A 22,893-nucleotide genomic window follows, 5' to 3' on the forward strand; every position below is an offset into this window, starting at 1 on the left:
TAGCAGCTAATTTCAGGTTTACACAATCAATTCGCGTACATTTGTTTGTCTTTTTTTTAGTTTTGATATTTGGTTTTTGTGCTATTCTAACAATAATGTCATCATGTTTGTGTGTATTATTCCAATTTGAATTTGTCGGCCGAATTTGCATCCTTATGTAAATTTTAAAGTGTTCCTTAAAGTGCCCTTTTTTTTAAATGCTACTTTTAATTTTTTTATTTGCTCGTTTTTGCCTTGTGGACCAGGATTAAATGTAAACCATTTCTAAAATAATGTCAGAATACAATGTCGAACATTTTTTGAAAATTTATTGGAAAAATAAAACAATTTCTGGCACATTTTTGGCCCAAACATTTTTGGCAGTGTTATTCCTACAAAAATTATAATTTGTGCAAACATAAAAGGTATGGAAACTTTAATAAAAAAATTTAAAACAATTCACAAGAAAGCAGAGGGAAGTTTTGGCCAGAAAGGAATATGGGGCAAGCACAGAAGGAGTGTGGGAAAAGTAGCCAGTGCTGTCAACGTTTTTTCCCCCGTTTGGCTGGGGGAGGGAGGGCGCCAGACCGGGTCCGGGATGTCATCGGGCTGGCCCGTCCAGAGGCAGATGTTGTGGCCTGTGGACTAGGCACAGGGCTAGGCACATTTGGAGGATTGGCTGATGTTGTGCCAGAGGTGGAGGATCCTGATGTTCCGGCAGGAAGGGAGGGGCTCCACCATGTGCTGGCGAACGAGCTGCTCCAGGGCATTGGAGATGCGGATGTTGGCCCTGGTATTTTCAGCTAGGGCCTGACCAATGGTCACGTTGGCCGCAGCATTTTGCTCCAGGGCCTCAGCCACCCGTACCAGACTGGCGTCCATCCTCTGCAGAATCTCCGTATGGAAATCCGATTTAAAATTGTGTTCTGTGAGGAGGGACACTGCCTGCGAGGGGGATTGCCCTGGACTGGCTTCTGCAGGGTCCTCAGCCGGATGTACTGGTTCCTCCCCTGCAGAGCCAGCCGAAATTCTGCGGCCAAGGCTCCCCTCTGGAGCAGACTCATCCGCCTGTGTCTCTGTTTGAAAAATGAGAAAAGACTCACATTAGAATCTACATATTGGCACAATAACATTTCAGAGTTGGTGACATCACAATATTTACCTGGGACAACATGAGGAGCCGCAAAGTCTGGCATGTCCGTATCCATGTTGGACACGCCAAACACCTCCACAGCCTGCACACACCCCTGTGCCAGCTCTTCTAAATCATTCAACTCCAATGACACAGGGCTGGGACCCCCACCTGTCCCCCTTGCATGCCTAGCCCTGTCCGCCATTTTTTGTTTCAGGCGATATTTGAAGTCTTGCCATCTGTGGGTGAAAAAGGAACCATTAATCTGTTTTTTGGGGGGGTTTTGGTTTTAGGGGGGTCAAGTTTTTACTTACCGCCGTTTGACATCCCGGGCTAGACGGACATAATCACCCACCCTATTGACAGCACTGGCTACCTCCTCCCACATTTTCCACTTCTGGCTTACGCCCATATTCCTGTCTGCCTGTGGCAGGATGTCCACACACTTCTGTACCAAAACCTCCATCTCCTTTCTTGTGAATTGTGGCTACCTTTTTTTTTTCCCTGCTTTGGCCGGAATACTGGGCCCAGCAGCCTCTTCCATGTCATCCTCCTCACCTATTTGTTTAAACGTTGAGAAATTTAAGCTTGACAACTTTCCCTATATTATGTTTCAAAATAATCCTTGTTTGGAAATGCATGAAATACTCACCGGCAGACTCTTGGCCATTGTTTCCCTGGTCTGTAGCCATTTCTTATCTCCCAACAAGAAATACACCAGAATTTTTTTTTGGGGTCGTGACGTATTTATACATGCGCCCTTATTTTTCGTCCGCATCATTCATTGTGCATTCCTATGATCCCTCCTTAATTTGATCGGGAAAATAAACACTATTTATGGCTTGGGGCGTCTCGAGTCGAGGTGGCGGTTGTTGGTTGTTACGTTGGTCGGAGTGGATTGTTGGCGGGATTTGGATTTGGCGTTGTTTGGAGTGGTTTTTGGTTTGTCTTGTTGGAGTTTTATTTTCCGTTCGCTTTTTTTGCTGTGGTTTTCTTTGTTGTGGTTTTTTTTGGTAAGTTTTTGCCCGTCTTACTTTTGTTCACTTTGTGTCTCCTTCTTTTTGTGAAGTTTGGCTCGTTAATTTCTTTTCAAATCTCCTTTGTTAGGTTTCTTTTGGCTCTGCCCCAACGACCTTTTTATCTGGTGACTTATATATCCTCTATTGGTAAGTTTATATTTTCCCTTGTTTATTAAATGGTCATGTTTTTGCTAACGCAACTTTGTTTGACCTTACACTTGTAAACTTTGGTTTTGTGATTCCGAAATGTATGAACGAATTTGTTCATTTTTATCTGCGTATTTGTTGCCTTGTATTTGCGAATTAATTAGCGCATTTTTATCTGCTTATGTGTTGCCTTGTATTTGCGAATTAATTAGCACATTTTTATCTGCTTATGTGTTGCCTTGTATTTGTGAATTAATTAGCTCATTTTTATCTGCGTATTTGTTGCCATGTATTTGCGAATTAATTAGCGCATTTTTATCTGCTTATGTGTTGCCTTGTATTTGCGAATTAATTAGCGCATTTTTATCTGCTTATGTGTTGCCTTGTATTTGCGAATTAATTAGTGCATTTTTATCTGCTTATTTTGTACCGTGAAATTGGTTGAGATTTCCCTTTAGCAATTTTTCTAAACATTTGGGCCCAAATTGAGGTAGTCTGCGCACTGTCGTTTTGCTCTTTGCCCAAATGTGTGTTTCTCCCTTTTTCTGTTTTGTCTTGCACCCAATTTAGATTACTAAATGCCCACCCTAAATTGTTGCATTGTTTATTTTTTATTATTTATAGGTTGGTAAAATCATGACAATACCCCGGCATGTAAGCATCATTGGATTGTATCATCAAGCTAAGTAATTTTTCAATTATTTTTGGGCAAAAAAACCTTACATTCAATTCTTGCAATTTCAGGTTGATCTTGGTTGGATTGTTCTGGCCATGCTCCCGGAAGCCGACCAACCTCAATCTCGTCCCAGGCGTAGGCATCGTAGGCGTGCAAGGCCCCAGATATATCGAACACGTGTCACCCTTTTTGGAATGCCCGATGATGAGGTGTTAAGACGCTACCATCTTCCGCCCAAAATCATCATAGACACTCTCTCATTAATAGAGACTGATCTTGAGCGGCAAATTGACAGTCCTACAGCAATACCACCACTTACGCAATTTATGGCGGTGTTACATTTCTGTGCCTCAGGATCGTTTCAAACAACGGTGGGAATAGTGGCGGGAATCTCACAATCCTCCTTTTCCCGGATCCTGAGGGCAGTGATGGAGGCCCTTTTCAAGCACCTCCATCATTTTATTCAAATGCCTTTGGATATGGGTGCCCTTAGTTTGGCCAAAGCCAATTTTTACCAAATAGCTGGCTTCCCACACATCATAGGGGTTGTGGATGGTACTCACATACCACTTCAGCCTCCAGCACGGCTGGAGGCCATATTTCGCAACCGGAAACACTATCACTCCCTGAATGTAATGGTGGTATGTGATGCCTCCCTCCAGATCCTGTCCCTGAATGCAAAATTACCCGGAAGTGCACATGACTTCTTCGTCATCCGGCAATCAGGGATATGGCACAAATTAAACAACCTACAAGCTGGTGATGCGTGGCTTCTGGGTAAGTGGAGACCTTTAGTACATAACAATGTTAAGCTTGATACACAGTGATCCTGATGTTGTCACTTCTTTTTCACAGGAGACAGTGGCTACCCTTGCACGCCCTGGCTGCTCACTCCTTATTTGGCTCCCACACCAGGGCCACAAAGTAATTTTAATGCCGCACTTACAGCCACCAGGCAAGTGGTGGAGCGCTGTATCGGCCTTTTAAAAGCTCATGTATTTGCCGGATATGGTTTCGAAAATTGTGGTCCTGTGTGGGATATTTCACAACATCGCCATAAGGAGTGGTGTCCCAATGCAGCCAGAGGATGCCTTGCCTGAGGATGGCCCCCCGAGGTTGGATGGAGGTAAGTATGTGGGGGGGCCATACGCGATGATGTGGTGGCCAGATATTTTAGGTAATTATTGGCAACAAAAAAGTGTTTAGACACAATGTGGTAAGGATTTTTGGAGAACATCTAATTAATTTGTTTTTTGTTTCCCATCTTCTGTTTGATTTCATAATCTTTGGGACTCAAACGATGGCTACTTCCTGCTACCCAAAAAAAACCTTCATGGGGACACATTGGATATATATTGTGGAACCCATATTGCAATGCAACATTTGTGGAATCATGTTGGCATGCTCCTTCGTCAACCAGTTCTTGATTTTTCATTTCTTTTTTTATATGGTGTTTGATGGGTTGTATTTTTGTTTTTCACTGTGTGTATTGTTTGTGAGTCAACACTTTGTTTTTTTAGTTATGTTGTGAATAAATGTTTTGAGAGTGTAATTTTGGAAATTTTATTGCCCATTACAAGCAAGTGTAACCAGGTTCACCCATGTTAAAATTTATTAAGGGTTAATCCTGTAATGACGAAATTTGATCTAAATTTAAAGATGCTTTCTGGGTCAAAACCAACACCAAAAGGAATTCTGTACAATCAGTAGGCTTTGTAATCTCGGCCTAAGCAGGTTGCCCCCCAAATTGGAACATGTAAAATGTAGTAATATATAAATTGTCACACACAAAAAAAGGCCAAGCAGATTGTTACTGTTAGGTGTTTCATGTGCCTGTTTCCCTAAAAAATACAACACACAATCTTAGTGACATTAATTGCAAATACTTGCTGGAAGAGTCTACTTATGTCAGTGTAAACAATCTAAGATTTGGAGACAAGGAATGAGACAGAACGTTAAGTTTAAAATTTTAATGAATACAACTATTTTTTAATAACACAAAAAAATTAGGGACGCAGGATGACAGACATATGGTCAAGGACCACCAGCAGCCCGATGACGTAGCCCCGCATCCTTCTACGCATCTGGCTAAGTCCGCCAAACGCCTCTGTTCCTCTGTGGGTTAGAAAAGTGTGGGGCTTAATACATAATTAATGAAACCCCATGAAAAAACAAGCCAAACAAAGCTAACCAAAAATGACAAATATTGTGACCAAAAGCACATTTAACCCAAAAAATCCAAGGACCCAAAAATGGACACCCCAAAAATTGCAACAAAAAACATCAGATTCTGACAGGTGGGATATGTGTATGGGGAAATCAGCAGTAAAAGGTAAAGACAAACAGAAATCTACACCAAATTCTGACAAACCAAAAAAAGTAAAAGGCACAGACACAGGATTACATACAAACAGTTTTATAAAAAAAAAAGATAAAAAAAGATAAAAAAAATGCAAACATACCGTTCAAAATCACACCCGAGACAGAAGCAACTCCCTCGTCCTCCTCGGAGGTGCCAACATTCCCCAACGAGGTGGGAGGGGTGATTTGGGATTCAGGGGAGGGGGTAGTTACGAGAGGGGTGGTTGGAGGGGAGGGGGAATTGGGATGGAGGGGAAGGAGCCCCGACACATTTTCCACAGGGTGTGTGCAGGCTGGGAGGAGGGGGAAATAATGGAATTTTGGGGTGTGGAGGTTTGGCTGGGGGTTGGGGAGAGGGGCCGAGAGCGCCGTCTTTGACGGCGATGACGCCATAGTCTTCGCTCTGCCCCTAAAAGATGGGAAACAAATTGTGGTTATTTTCGACCCTGACCTAGTTAAACGCTAATTTTTGACAACACAAATATGTAAACATGCCCATGCAAATATGAGTACAAAGAATAAATAGGACATACATGAAAACATGCCCATGCAGATATGAGTACAAAGAATAAATAGGACATACATGAAAACATGCACATGCAGATATGAGTACAAAGAATAAATAGGACATACATGAAAACATGCCCATGCAGATATGAGTACAAAGAATAAATAGGACATACATGAAAACATGCACATGCAGATATGAGTACAACGAATAAATAGGACATACATGAAAACATGCACATGCAGATAGGGCCACAAAGAAAAACATGAAAACCACAGTCACAAAAACTTACTTTCCACAATCTGCATGCAAAAGCATGCCAGCAAGCGGGGCGTCCGCCGTTGCAGGTCGGACCACCTGCGCTCCAGCTGGCCGATCTGGCGGCGTGAGCCGAAGGAATGCAGGCGGCCACGTACCTCCGCATATGCGGAACGCTTTTCTCTATTGGTGATGGGGGGAGGCTGGCTGGTGATCCGCCTGTCCATGACCTCGGTTAACACCATCAGCTCGCGCCTAGTGAATGCCGAGGCTCTCATGATGGCAATGGTGTATTTTATAAAAATCAATTTTAATAAAGACCCGAAAATAAATTTGATTGGCTAATGTATTTGGGTAATTAACAGGACCAATTCTATTGGTTAGTGTATGAGTCATGTGTTCGACAGGGCCACAAATCTTTTGCGAGTTATGATAGGCTTGATGCAGTGACATGCATAAGCAAATTTAAATAAAGAAATGAACCCAGTAAAATATGCGTGGTTAAAAACAAAGAAAACAAATGTTTAATTGTCTCAAACATGTATTTTGACAAATAACAGCGAATGTTTAAGCCGTACGTATTCTGCGGGTAAACACAAACACGGACAAGAGTAAAGTTTATTGCATTGCCCAAAAAAAACCAAAAAATAAAACGAGCAATTAAGATAATTGATATATTGATTGGCATGATACGATTGAGGGAGGTAGGCAGAATAAAGGAGCAGGTAATCGGAATCTAACAGGCCCACTTCCGGTTTGTACTTGTGCCTGCGTTCCCTGCAAGCCACATTGGGGATGTACGCTCGCTATTTGGCACGCTCGTTAGTTAGAGGAGGGGTTGGTAGAGTTTGGGGAGAATGTTTAGATGCGTTCGAAATTACGAGCGAGTGCTTGAATTAACATATGTCTGTACGTACGCCGAACGTACGAACGGCCACTTGCGTCCGGGTCTGAATGAGGGCCCATGTCCATACACTAGCAATCTACAGCCCCAATCGATCTGTGAAATCCAACATGTTGGACAATCTGATTTAACAATTCCAATCACATTTTGGTTGCAATGTGCGATCTGTGAAGCCCATACATTACAGATTTTTATACACAATTGATTACAAATTGCCGAATTGCCATACTCGATTGCTGATGTATGCGGGCCTTTACTCAGAACTTATTACTAATGATGACTGATCGACTAAACCATTGATTATTGGAGCACTGCAGACAACAGCAGTTACAAGTGAGATTACTTTCAATGCAATTATTAGCTTACTTTAATGCTTAACTAAAGGCCCTAATACATCAGAAATCGATTGTGGCAATTTGCAATCGATTGTGTATAAAAATCTGCAATGTATGGGCTTCACAGATCGCAGATTGCAACCAAACAGTGATTGGAATTGTTAAATCAGATTTTCCAACATGTTGGATTTCACAGATGGATTGGGGCTGTAGATTGCTAGTGTATAGACATGATCAGCAGATTTGCAGACCATTACTAGTAAAATGATGGGCCATTCAAGATTGGCAGATCTGTGTTTGCTGCAATCGATCTGCAAATCACTGAAAATGATCTCTAATGTATGGGCGCAGATTGCTAGATTGGGCAATAAATCTTCAAATTGTTCAATTGTGGTTTTCAGATTTCTGATGTATGGGGACCTTAATGTAGTGGATTTTAGAAACACTTTTTTTGCGCACAGATGTAATGAGTGCTTTTCTGTTTAAAATATGGCAACATGTAACTATATTGTTTTGAATTGTAAATAACAGATTTAAAACAACTTATGAATTCCTGCATCACAAAAGCCTCATGTGCACACCTGCCTACATTTAAAAATAAATTACATTATACAATAGGAAAACAATTCTATCATTAATTGTAGAATTTCAATATGTTTTAGTAAACACAAAAGTATATTTTGTTTGCAGTTTTCCAGCCACATTTTAGCAAATTTACATATGCATTTTTGCAATCATATTTTACATGAGAGTGGTATTTTGTAGACTTTGTAGCAATATTATAATACAGTATATGCAAATAATAGCTATTTACCTAGACCAGTGGTTCTCAAACTCGGTCCTCAGGACCCCACACAGTTCACATTTTCCAGGTCACCTAGCAGGTGCGCAGGTGTATTCATTACTCACTGACACATTTTAAAAGATCCACAGGTGGAGCTAATAATTTCACTTGCGATTCTGTGAGGAGACCTGGAAAACGTGCACTGTTTGGGGTCCTGAGGACCGAGTTTGAGAACCTGTGACCTAGACCTTTGAAGTATTGTGAATACATTTATTTTTTGTCATCCAAAACACTAGTAAACCCCAAAAGAATTTCTCTTTAACATTTTTTATATAAGTATATAAAAAAAATGTGTTTATAACACCCTCCCCCAAAACAAGAGCAAACGAAAAACCAAAACAAAACGTGACCATAATTATTGGTGTGAATAGATGTCAAACATTTACTTTAGCACACACACTCATGGAGACCACCCTAATCTTTTGGTGAACTACCAAAACCTAATTTGCCTTGTACACAAAGCATGGAGAACCATAACTAATTTTATTTGCAAGTATCAAGACACATACAACATTGTTAATAAAATAAAAATTTTTATAAACTCTCTAACGGCCAAGAACACTCCTCATCCACACAAACTTAACTTCTAAATAAAATAATGACACTGACAACAGGATATGCGGGTGGAAACTGGTACAGCTTTTTATTAATAGAGGGACAATTTCTTATTACTCTATTCCTATTTAAAACTAATTTTAAATCTAATGTATGGTGGCAGGTAAACAACAGCATAGCATAATAAGCTAAATACTTGTAACAAATATAACGTATATACAATGAAACCTTAAACCACTGACGAGGAAAGCTACTCACCCTGCCTCCTTGTCAGACAACTCGCAAGGGAAAGGCCAAAACCCCCACCTTTACGGGGCAAGACATCCAGGCGATGAGACTGAGAGCCGCCATCAGCTCCAACTTGAGTTGCGACCCCAAAAACCCTGGCAAAGGCTTAGGACCCACCTGGCCCCCTACCCTCTGATGTCCACGCCTATCCTCTGCCAGGGTAAGAGTCACATCCCAGGGATAACACACGAAAAACTCCATCCAAACAACAGCTGTTCTGAACCCGGCCAGACGACAAGTTCCTCAAGAACCGCAGCCACCACCATACCAAAAACTTGCCTTACAGTGACCTCAAACCTCAGACCTCCCGTAAAAATAGCCATCCCTAACTGGTCAAAGCATTCCCGCCCAAATGGCTGACAAGGAACAAGGGAAACCCGAAAGACACCACTGATTGGCCCAAGACTGTATGCAGTGCATCCCACCGTAGGCTCCAGGGCCGTAACTAGGGTAGTGTGACCTGTGCCATGGCACTGGGCACCACAGGGCAGGGGGCACTGTTTGGGCCCATCAATTTTCCAGTTTATTATCATTCTCACTTGTAGCTTCCTCTTATCCCCAGCATCTCCTGGCCCCCCTATCTCTTCCCTGGCCCTTCCCCATGAAGCCATGGTCCTTTTTCAGGTGCACTATCTTATGTTGAGTACAGGTTCCTAACTGTACCGGTCCGCACCACACCTCCATTGGGAAGCGAGAACCCCCCGTCGAACCCCCCTTCCAGTAAAAAAGGCATCAACATGGTTGGGATAGACAACAAGGTAGGGCAGAATCGGTCCCAGCCGCACAGGGGTGGGAGCCCTACTTAGGAGGGGCTGCCATGAGACCGCGGCTTTGGGCAGCTCCTGCTCCGCCACCCCGCCCTCCCCCAACGGCGCTACCAGTGCTATTCCGTGCACAGTCGCGGATGGAATGGGGTCCTCTGCACCTAATAAAAGAGTAGGAAATCTACACGTAACACCCAAGATACACTGCCCATTATTATATCCAAAACACTTGCCATGCACAGGCTTAAGGCTACTGGGTTTGAAGGTACCGCCCCATGTACCACTTGATGTTGCACCACCTGGCGTCTGCCTCTGACCTGACCCCTCAGCTGCCAAATGTTGAGGCTGCATGACATCAATGAAAACTTCCACGTCTTTTGACCCAAAATCCATAATTTCCTGCCCGTGCTGTTTGTGACGAAACTCTTCATCGTAAACCCTCCATACAATCCCATGCGCAGAACTAAAAATGCTCATGAATGAGATACATATATCGTATCACATTCATGTGCTCATCGGGTCTAGTCTCCAAATAACACGCTACGAATGTGAGCATACCTTTTTGCCAGTTATGATGATAGATACCCCTCCTCGCTTGTGCCACCTCTTTTTTTAGCTGTGGCTAAGCCTTTCTTCACCTTGCTAGTTAAAGAGAAAAAGTTAAAGTAGCGCCCTTTCCATATGCGATCCTTCACCCTCGGCCGCAGGCCTCGCAAAACTGCTGTATTAGAACAATGTACTGCATCAGAGGGTAAGGATTCAACGGACATTCTACTGCTGGAGGAGCGCCGTTTACTTTTATAGCGACCCCACCACGTTTCCGAGAATGCTTGCCTGAATTGTAAGAGTTACTCGAGGATGTGGATGAGGAACTAAGAGCACGCCCCTCCTTACTGCCCCCTGCACGGCTCCGCGCATGTTGCCCCTTACCCGTGTCCCCTGCCCTTCTCGACCCAGTGTATGACAAAGACCCGCTGGAAGACATGGAAGCTGACATACCCATCTCCCAGTCTGGGTCAGGTGTAGACTCACCGGAATCTCCAGGATTGGGTGCCTGCTATGGGCCGCAGGCACACAATCCTCCAAACCACTGTACGCATGAGCATGATTTATCCTCTCTGCCATCGAAAACTCTGCAGTACAGACTGCAGTACTCTGGGGGTACACAAGCAGACACTGCATTTGACACCACCACCAGTCTCACATTAACCTGATCAGAGTCCCGTGCTACACCGCCAGCTCCCTTTCTGCTCATCGCCACAGCCACCTCAGGGACAATAGCCTGCGCTATCTGAGACGCCAAAGTCCCAGAGTCCACCCCAGGAGAAACCGTCCCTGCCCCCCAGCAGTAACCAAGGACGTGCCTAGTGCCGACACTGCAGGCACCGCACAGGACCCACCGGGGACAGGCAACTGATGCACCACCTCCGCATAAGTTCTCCCATCTCGTCATGGCCTGCGTCTCCCAGAACTCCCCCCCCCCCGGAGTAAGGTGTGACATCCTAGTACCCTGTGAGGAAGCTCTGCTTGAGCTAACGAGCGACTCCATGCTGCTGGAGTTTGTAACAATTTCACGGGTGTACCCCCCCTGCCATTACGCTCTGCAGCTCCTAACACAGATTGACGCTGCCATCTCGCGCCCCAGGACGCTTTAGCATTACCGTGCACCATATCACCATCCGTTGCTGATGCAGTCCCACTCCCTACAACGTCCGGCAAGCCATTAGCTAACCGGATAGTCGTAGATGACATAGGAAGAACCCATGGACCCCCGCACCGAGATCTCATGCCCCTCCCCGCGTGGCCTCTGGGGGCCGGTGCCAGAAAACCACACAAACCCCGCATGGCAGCGCGGACCCTGGGCTGCCCACACCCGCGACCCCTGTAAGTAGCTACAGCACAGAGCACCGACAGCACCCCCACCGAGGCCAGATAACGTGCGGGGATAGCCACGGTCCTACAAGGCCGATCCATGACTACCCCAGCAGATCAAAAAAATTAGGGTAAGAATGAAAGTAAAAAGCGACAGGGAAAGACAGATAAAAGATTAATAAAGCATTCAAGATCAAATGAACAAAGAGACCCCTTCTTCCACACAGCTCCAATACATCAACTAAAGCCCTTTCCCAAACTACCAACAACCAATCCTGTTGCCCTAACTAGCAAACTAAGATGTCCTTAACTCTGTCTGTGCCATGTCAAAGCAGAGTGCTCCAGTCTCACTCCAGTCATATGCCATGCACCTCCGTGTTCTTTTGTACAAATTATATTATCTATTATAGTCAAAAATTGTAATGTATAAAAACAAAACACATAACAGCCACATTTGAGCCTTAAGACAGTGATTCCCAAACTTCCTTGAATCACGGGACCCTATAGTATCAGTATTTATTCATGGCACCCTTAGGCCAAAAGTTCTATTGAGAAATTCAGAAAAAAACTAATTATTTAAGTAAATTGTGCTTGTATATCATCCTTACAGTAGGTTCAGCCATTTTTTGGGTGGTCAGGGTACTGCTTATGCTTGTAGGGGAAGGCGGGGCTAGTTGTTACAGAGGCAAGTTGTTACAATGAATCTAAAACCACTCCCACGTTGCGCCGTACCTCGTGCGACTGGGAACACGTTTGCACATGTTACCATCAGTGCTCAGCGAAACTATGCTAATGCAGACAGGTTTATGTAATAGGCACCTAAACAAACTCATGAAATAAAAAAATTACTTGAAATAGCTGGCAATCACCAAAGCCTTAAGCTGGCCACACACTAGACCAACTTACATCCAACCAGCCAACTAGTTGATTGGTTGTAATGAAAATCTGGTAAGGTATGAAAGCAAATGACAATCAGCAATTTGCTCCCAAACGCTAGAAAATGGACAAAAACTGTTGTTTGAACAAATTGTTTAGATAAAACATTTAACAAACTTGTCTGATGACCATTTTCATCTGTTTTCTGGCATTTAGGAGCAAATTGCTGATCATCATTTACTCCCATCCGTTACCAGATTTTCATTCCAACCAATCAACTAGTTGGTTGGTTGGATGAAAGTTAGTCTAGTGTGTAGCCAGCTTTAATCTGTCTCCCACCTTCCATGCTCACAGAGTCACCGGATGTAACCAATAGCCCTGCCTGCTCACTGTCTATTGCATATTCTGGTGGGGAAGGTTGTTGAAGCACAATTTATGTAATAGACAGCAGCTGAGCACAATGTCGGATATTTTATCAAATTAATATAACAAAATCCCTCCAGACTTTTCAAGAAAGCAGAACCGCCATTTTAATAGCCCAAATGTAAGTTTTATCAAAGATCTAATGGTCTTATGTGCATCATTACACTTGCACTCAGCACTGTCACGATCCGGTGCAAGTGTTCCTCTGTGGAGGATGGTGAGCCAGGGGGTTCGGGTGACTATGGGAGTGACTGGACTAGGTCTCCTAGGTGCGGCCAAACCCAGGTTTGGTGAGACCTGCCCAGAAGCGCGGAGTCTAACTCACTTGGTGGTTTTCTCCAGTGACCCCTCCAATTGGGATTTGGTTTCCCGCTGCACCAAGTGAGCTGGTCGCGGCCCTCTGGACAGGTACCTGGAAATGGCAGAAGATAGGAAACTATAATGAATGCTATAATACTGGTGGTGAACCGAATGCTTGAACTCTGGAGCTGGATCTGAATACTTAGAAAACAGGGAAAGAATCTGGATGCTAGAACACAGGTATGGACTGGAAATAGTTAAATATATTGGTGCTGATTTGCACAGATAAGATACAGAGCAGAGTGGACAAAGGCAAATACTGGGAGAGTAACAGATTCTGGAGCGGATTAGCACAGTGAGACACAGAGAGAAGACAGGCATATACTGGGAAAGCTAGGAATGCTGGTGCAGATTTACACAGACAAACACAGGGCTGTAGACTGGCTGGGAATGCTTAAAGAGGCAACTGGGAGCTAATTAGTACTAGCAGGTAACTCATGATTCATTGTTTTGCTTCACAAACCACCTGCGCATTGGTAGAATAGTGTCTGTTGAGGTAAATGTGGGCCCTAGCCCTATGTGGTCTCAGCCTAACGTGTGTGCAGTTTATAGCACCCAGGACATTTGGCATGTCTGAAATGCTATAAAAAGTTAACATAACATCATGCCACTCCTGGCTATGGAAGCATAGGTGGAGGAGAGGGTCTTGAGTATTACTAGAGCTTGGCCCAGGTAGCAGGAGACGGTAGCTTGCGATACTCCAACCACCCTCCCCGTCACTGACTGAAAAGTTCCCAGTAGCAAAATGCAGAAAAGACAGCAGTTTGTGTAGGCCTGATATGGCTCGTGATGACCATGCAGTGTCTGGATCAAGGTGAGTATTAACTAGGTCATACAGGTTCATTAAGCTGTTGCAGTTGAAGTGGAAAATCTGGATGACCTTGTCATCAGACACTGCATTGAGATTTAACAGCCCATGAAAGAAACTGGGCCTATGTAGGTTCTGTGGTATCTCTACCTGCTGTTTCCACTATTCTGTTTCATGTTCCTGGGCCCTTTGAGTCAGCTGGTGCAATCCAAATAACAGAAAAGTCTGCCTATGCTATATTTGGATTCACAGGCAGTGCTGAAGCTGAGTTCGGTGCCTTTTATAAGCATCATAATTGAGACTGTCCTAATTGTAATGGTTTGTACATGCAAACATGCCACTGATTTGATAGTCTATTCATTTTGTGCATTGCGTTGCAATTTTGGTGCGAGATCGGTCATGTCAAAAACGATTCTTAGTAAACTCGTGCTTTGTATTGATGACAATGCTAATCATAAGAAGTTTAGGGGTCTATTTACTAAGCAGTGTTAGGAGACAGAGTGAAAAGTGATAAGGTGCCAGCCAATCAGCTCCCAACTGTCATTTTTCAAACAGCCTGTGAGATGGCAGTTAGGAGCAGATTGGGTGGCACCTTATCACTTTTCACTCTGTCTCCTAACACTGCTTAGTAAATAGGCACCTTAGTCTGATAGTGATATACTATGATTTGGAGTGCGAAGTCATCTTTGACATGCGATAACCATGTGTCCTTTAGTAAATTCATGATTTGCAAACCAATGCCTTTATTACTGAAAATCACCAAATCGCACCAAAACTAGTGTTAGTAATTTTCCCCCTGTTGTATGTATTATCTATTCAACTTTTTTCTTCTTATCTGTATTTTAATTTAATATTTTTTTTATTAATTTATTAAAATACCTCTACATAAATATAAAATGATAATAATCAATATGTAATATATATGTCAAGTTTTTATAAGTCTAAACTGTATATTTTTTACATTGTATGAAATAACAAAGTATATAATATTTAACATTTTTACTGGGGGGTTGTAGTAAACCCATATATAAATAGTCTTTCTCATGTCTAGTTAAGATATACTGTAATAAGTACATGTAAGATGTAATATGCCAAGCAATATGTTATACTATACATCAAACAATAAGCAAAACAGGATGGCTTATATAAATTGCTAAGCAAACTTAAACATAATATGCAAAGTACAATTCCCAACAAAATGTACAGTAATATACTAATATGAACAAGTTGCACTATGACAATAAGCCTAGCAATGGGGTATATTTTTTATTGGGATAGATTTAATGCCTAGTATTGTGTAGGACCCCCTGCGACTGCAGCAACTTGATGTGGCATTGATTCCTCAAGTGGATGGAAGATCTCTGGAGAAATGTTGATCCATGCCATCTGAATAGCTTTCCACAGCTGCCTGTTATTTGTATATGCAGGATCTTAGGTGTAAATGGACCACTCCACTATATCCCATAAATGCTTGATTGGGTTCATGTTGGGAGAACATGGCCACACTATTCATTGGAACTCTCCAGAATGCTCCTCTAACCAATTTTGGACAACTTGGGACCTATGAAATGGTGCATTATCCTGCTGCAATATTCCATAATTGTGGGGGTACTTGAAGTCCATAAATGGCAGCCTGCAAATGGTCATCAAGCAAAGCAACATAGCGGTTACCGGTCAGTGATGCATTCAAGAGGAGCAGCTGACCCAATCCATGAGAAATTAGTATGTGATTTTGGACAGAAGAATCTAGGGACTCTATATATTGACCCCTGGCATTTAACTTAATGGAATCTCCTCCCTCCTCCCACAGTCTGAGTACCCATTCTAGAAGGGATTCATTAGCCCCGTCTCAATCTGTGGGACATGTCAATTAGATCTCTGTTTCCAATCTTCCATTGCCACGGAAGCGTGTTCTGTCTCTGAAGCAGTGGCTTCCTGCTCCCGTACCCCTTGTCTAGTCCTTTGTATGTTTACAGATTCGGGGGAGTTTACATACAGAGGATTCCTCACAAACAGTTGTACCCCTCCCGGTCCTGTTATAGCTATTCTCCCATCATTTCCTACCACTGGTAACATAGAAGGTTTATTATTTGAGTCCATAGCTATCCCATCTGCTAGGACCTGTTGCGGTCTACTCTCCTGTGTAGATGTACGGACAGTATGCCTAACAGGGCGCAGCTGCCCCGTTACATGTTCCTCATATTCTACCTCAGAATCACTGTCTAGCTGTTACCATTTCTGAGCAGTAACCAATGTACGTATTTGTGCAGCATCATGTCTGATTTTTGTACCTTGCTGTTTTTTATGGTTCACTCTGTTTATCACATATTGTTCAAACTGAGGGCCTAATTCAGACCCGCTCGCGAGCGCTCGCAAGTGGGTCGATGGTGCCCTAATGCGCATGTGCACGACGGAGGGAGCTCCGTCATGCGCATGCGCGAGACCCGCATAGTGACATCCAAGCTGTCGCTATGGGTCTCGCACCAAAGGGGGCGTGCTGTTGATGGTGAGTGACAGCACGCCCCCTTTGGTGGGTGTGGCTGCCCGGACAGAGGCGTTCCCATGGGAACGCCTACCGTCTGGGGCCGGCCCCACTGACATCACTAGTCGCTATGCGAGCGGCCAGGAGGCCGCTCCATTTTTAGGTAGGAGGGCCCTGATTCAGAGCGAGCGCTCTGGTCAGAGCATCCGGCTCTGAATCAGGCCCTGAGTCAGCAATTCATGGGTACACTGTTTCTGGGACCATAAACAAGTCCTCAGTACAGCATTCTCTTCCCTTAACGAATCTCGCTCTACTGTAATTTCCTACATCTGTGAGACCAGCTCACAGACAGCCTGTGCAGCGAGATTTAGAATTGCAGCCGCAGAATACAGAATACATATTTAAATCAACATTTGTCAAATCTTTTAAAGGTGTTACAGTTCTGATTGGTTGCATGTATTTACAGGCAATTTCCATCATGCCAGCCAGGGTCCGAATCTAGTCAGCCATGAAGGAAAACTTGCCCTCTTTTTTTACTGAATAATCACTTAAACATTTTCTTACACAACACAGTATATAGCACTTTCTGGGGGTCCAAACGGGATCTCCTGGCTGGCTTGCCCAATGTTTCAGGTGGGTTCAAACTAAGAGATCCCAGATGGGTGGATTCCCAGAAATGATACTTAAACAAACAAATTGAATACAAAAGTGTAAACTTATTATAATACTTATGGTGCATACACACGATCAGATTTTTCCTTCAGATATGAACGATAACGATTTAAAAATCGTTCAGTCGTTCATATCTGAAGGAAAATCGTTCATATCTGACATGCCTGAACGATGGACGATCAACGATGCGCGTTCCCGTTTGTCAGATAACGATATCTGACATCTGATGGGTTTGCAGTCAGACTTGGACGATTCCATTCATTTTAATGCAGTCAAAAATCGTTCAATCGTTCAAAACTTTGGTAAAATCGTTCAAATCGTTCAATCGTTCAGTCGTTCATCTGACAAATCTGACAAGTCTGACAAATCTGACCGTGTGTACGCTCCATTAGCTACAGTCATCGATTAATTCAGTAGATACAGCAATCACATCAGCAAATCCAGGAGCCTTTCTCTCAGCATCTAAAGACTGGATTATGGGCCCGATTCAGATCCGGACGCTATTTGCGGATGCTTGTTCTTAAAAGGGGGCCGGATATTTAAATTGAGCGCTCGCTCTTTGCGGTGTGTTGACGCCTCTATGTCTGAGCGAATGTCTGAAAAATGCGCTCGCTATTTTGTAAAGACGCCCCTTTGCCGTTCGCATCACACGTCATCTTCGTTATTTATTAGATTAATCGGGAACATCGAAAGGCATCTGAACTGCTCGCAGTGCTTGTGGTAGGATTTACTTCCCGCTATCACTGCGAGCAGTTCAGGCTAAAAGACAACCAAGTGATATGGTCGATGACGCTCCTTTACTAAATATGCACTCCCATTAAATGCCGTTTTGACCTTTAGGCACGCCTGTGTTCGGATCTCCACCCCCCCGTTTTCAAGCACCTTCCCCTGTTACCACCCACAAACGGTACATTCTGTCAATCAAATTAGCAGCCCCTCATTGTTTTACGAGCGCACGATTTCCTACCGCAATGACTGGTTTGCGCATGCGCATTGCGAACCATACACATGCGCAGTTGTGCGAACATCGCTCAGAGCGAACGAGCGGCCGCTTACGAGTAGGCATTTTAACAGGTACAGTATATAGGTAATTTTTAGAGACATACATAAATATCAATAGACAGTAGGGGGCACTGTTGCCTCAATTACGAATATTGGAATTCATATCTCAATAACAACATTCATGGTATGTATTTAGATTAGTTTGAAGGTAACAATGTTTATTTGGATTAACTATGTTTGGCCACATAACTAAACATTTGCAATAGCTAACTAGTTAGCATTCTAAAACATACTGACATATACTGGACTTTGGCCCTCATTCAGAGCCGCTCGTTAACAGCAGTACGCTCGTTGCGTTCCGATGTTGAGAAAGCGCACATGCGTCGGTGTAACACTGCGCATGTGCGTACGGCATATTGCGAGTTTTTTTTGTCTCGTTCGTCAAATAGCGTACAGGAAGTGACATGTCAAATGTGATTGACAGAACAGGGCGTTTTGGGGCGTTGACGTGGATGGAGATGGAAAAACGCAGGCGTGGCGAGGCGTTTTTTGGGCGTACATACATTATCAGATGCGAACGTCAAATGTGTTCGTACCAAGTCATACGTCACTGGATGATCCTCTTTCCGTTCAAAATGCTCGCACAGCTTAGGGTCTGGATTACTCGACCACATTGGCGATGGCCTTCTCCTTCGTCCCGGCCCTCCACGATGTTTCATCGATTAATCACGGCTTGTCAGAAAAACAATTAGTTTTGTATTGAAAACCAGCTTGTAATGTGTTTTGCAATCAGCTTTTTGGGTTAGTACAAAACCGTACGCAGGTGGAAATCATAGCTGCTAATGTGAGGATTACACAATCAATTAGCGTACATTTGTTGTTGTTTTTTTTTTGGTTGATATTTGGTTTTTGTGCTATTGTAATGTCATCATGTTTGTGTGTATTTTTCCATTTTGCTTTTGTCTGGAGAATTTGCATCCTTATGTAAATTTTAAAGTGTTCCTTAAAGAGGCCTTTTTTTTGTGATTTAGTTTACATTTTTTGGGAGCTCGTTTTTGCCTTGTGGGCCAGGATTAAATGTAAACCATTTCTAAAATAATGTCAGAATACAATGTCGAACATTTTTGCTAAATTTATTGGAAACTAAAAACATTTTCAGGCACATTTTTGGCCAAAACATTTTTGGCAGTGTTCTTCCCAAAAATTTTTTTATTTGTGCAAACATAAAAGGTATGGAAACTTAAAACTAAAAATTAAAAACAATTCACAAGAAAGGAGAGGGAAGTTTTGGCCAGAAAGGAATATGGGGCAAGCACAGGAGTGTGGGAAAAGTAGCCAGTGCTGTCAACTTTTTTTCCCCCGTTTGGCTGGGGGAGGGAGGGCGCCAGACCGGGTCCGGGATGTCATCGGGCTGGCCCGTCCAGAGGCAGATGTTGTGGCCTCTGGACTAGGCACAGGGCTAGGCACATTTGGAGGATTGGCTGATGTTGTGCCAGAGGTGGAGGATCCTGATGTTCCGGCAGGAAGGGAGATCGGCTCCACCATGTGCTGGCGAACGAGCTGCTCCAGGGCATTGACGATGCGGATGTTGGCCCTGATATTTTCCGCCAGGGCCTGACCAATGGTCACGTTGGTCACAGCATTTTGCTCCAGGGCCTCAGCCACCCGTACCAGACTGGCATCCATCCTCTGCAGAATCTCCGTATGGAAATCCGATTTAAAATTGAGTTCTGTGAGGAGGGACACTGGCTGCGAGGGGGATTGCCCTGGACTGGCTTCTGCAGGGTCCTCAGCCGGATGTACTGGTTCCTCCCCTGCAGAGCCAGCAGAAATTCTGCGGCCAAGGCTCCCCTCTGAAGCAGACTCATCCGCCTGTGTCTCTGTTGGCAAAATGAGAAAAGAGTCACATTAGAATCTACATATTGGCACAATAACATTTCAGAGTTGGTGACATCACAATATTTACCTGGGACAACATGAGGAGCCGCAAAGTCTGGCATGTCCGTATCCATGTTGGACACGCCAAACACCTCCACAGTCTGCACACACCCCTGTGCCAGCTCTTCTAAATCATTCAACTCCAATGACACAGGGGTGGGTCCCCCACCTGTACCCCTTGCATGCCTAGCCCTGTCCACCAGTTTTTGCTTCAGGCGATATTTGAAGTCGCCCCATCTGTGGGTGAAAATGGAACCATTATCCTTTTTTTTGTTTTGGGTTTTGGTTTTAGGGGGGTCAAGTTTTTACTTACCGCCGTTTGACATCCCGGGCTAGACGGACATAATCGCCCACCCTATTGACAGCACTGGCTACCTCCTCCCACATTCTCCACTTCTGGCTTGCACTCATATTCCTGTCTGTCTGTGGCAGGATGTCCACACACTTCTGAACCAAAACCTCCATCTCCTTTCTTGTGAATTGTGGCTGCCTTTTCTTTTTCCCTGCTTTGGCCGGAATACTAGGCCCAGCAGCCTCTTCCATGTCATCCTCCTCACCTATTTGTTTAAATGTTGAGAAATTTAAGCTTGACAACTTGCACTATATTATGTTTCAAAATAATAATTGTTTGGAAATGCATGAAATACTTACCGGCAGACTCTTGCCTATTGTTTCCCTGGTCTGTAGCCATTTGTTATCTCCAAACAAGAAATACACCAGAACGTTTTTTTTGGCTCGTGACGTATTATTACATGCGTCCTTATTTTTCGGCCGCATCATTGATTGTGCGTTCCTATGATCCCTCCTTAATTTGTGCGGGAAAATAAACACTATTTATCGCTTGGGGCGTCTCGAGGTGGCGGTTGTTGGTTGTTGAAGGTTACGTTGGTCGGAGTGGATTGTTGGCGGGATTTGGATTTGGCGTTGTTGGGAGTTGTTTTTGGTTTGTCTTTTTGTTTTATTTTTTTCCGTTCGCTTTTTTTGGTGTGGTTTTTTTGTCGTGTATTTTTTTGGTAAGTTTAACTTTTGTTCACTTTGTGTCTCCTTCTTTTTGTGAATTTTTGCTCGTTAATTTATTAAAAATTCTCCTTTGTTAGGTTTCTTTTGGCTCTGCCCCAACGACCTTTTTATCCGGTGACTTATATATCCTCTATTGGTAAGTTTATTTTTTCACTTGTTTATTAAATGTGCATGTTTATTTTAACGCAACTTTGTTTGACCTTACACTTTTAACCTTTGGTTTTGTGATTCCGAAATGTATGAACTAATTCATGTTTTTTTATCGGCGAATTTTTGGTCTTGTATTTGCGAACTAATTAGCGCATTTTTATCTGTTTCTATTTTGACTTGTATCTGCGAACTAATTAGCGCATTTTTATCTGTTTCTATTTTGACTTGTATTTGCGAACTAATTAGCGCATTTTTATCTGTTTCTATTTTGACTTGTATTTGCGAACTAATTAGTGCTTTTTTATCTGTTTCTATTTTGACTTGTATTTGCGAACTAATTAGCGCTTTTTTATCTGTTTCTATTTTGACTTGTATTTGCAAACTAATTAGCGCATTTTTATCTGTTTCTATTTTGACTTGTATTTGCGAACTAATTAGCGCTTTTTTTATCTGTTTCTATTTTGACTTGTATTTGCGAACTAATTAGCGCTTTTTTATCTGTTTCTATTTTGACTTGTATTTGCGAACTAATTAGCGTTTTTATCTGTTTCTATTTTGACTTGTATTTGCGAACTAATTAGCGCATTTTTAAATGCTTATTTTGACCCGTTAAATTGGTTGTGTTTTCCCTTTAGCATTTGTTTAATACATTTGGGCCCAAATTGAGGTAGTCTGCGCACTGTCGTTTTGCTCTTTGCCCAAATGTGTGTTTCGCCCCTTTTCTGTTTTGTGTTGCACCCAATTTAGATTCCAAAATGCCCACCCTAAATTGTTGCATTGTTTATTTGTTATTATTTATAGGTTTGGCCAATCATGACAATACCCCGGCATGTAAGCATCATTGGATTGTATCATCAAGCTAAGTAATTTTTCAAATATTTTTGACACAAAAAGCCTTACATTCAAATCTTGCCATTTCAGGTTGATCTTGGTTGGATTGTTCTGGCCATGCTCCCGGAAGCCGACCAACCTCAATCTCGTCCCAGGCGTAGGCATCGTAGGCGTGCAAGGCCCCAGATATATCGAACACGTGTCACCCTTTTTGGAATGCCCGATGATGAGGTGTTAAGACGCTACCATCTTCCGCCCAAAATCATCATAGACACTCTCTCATTGAGACTGATCTTGAGCGGCAAATTGACAGTCCTACAGCAATACCACCACTTACGCAATTTATGGCGGTGTTACATTTCTGTGCCTCAGGATCGTTTCAAACAACGGTGGGAATAGTGGCGGGAATCTCACAATCCTCCTTTTCCCGGATCCTGAGGGCAGTGATGGAGGCCCTTTTCAAGCACCTCCATCATTTTATTCAAATGCCTTTGGATATGGGTGCCCTTAGTGTGGCCAAAGCCAATTTTTACCAAATAGCTGGCTTCCCACACATCATAGGGGTTGTGGATGGTACTCACATACCACTTCAGCCTCCAGCACGGCTGGAGGCCATATTTCGCAACCGGAAACACTATCACTCCCTGAATGTAATGGTGGTATGTGATGCCTCCCTCCAGATCCTGTCC

The sequence above is a fragment of the Taudactylus pleione genome, unplaced genomic scaffold, assembly GCF_031769625.1.
Source record: "Taudactylus pleione unplaced genomic scaffold, aTauple2 ptg000026l, whole genome shotgun sequence".
NCBI classification, from domain to species: Eukaryota; Metazoa; Chordata; class Amphibia; order Anura; family Myobatrachidae; genus Taudactylus; species Taudactylus pleione.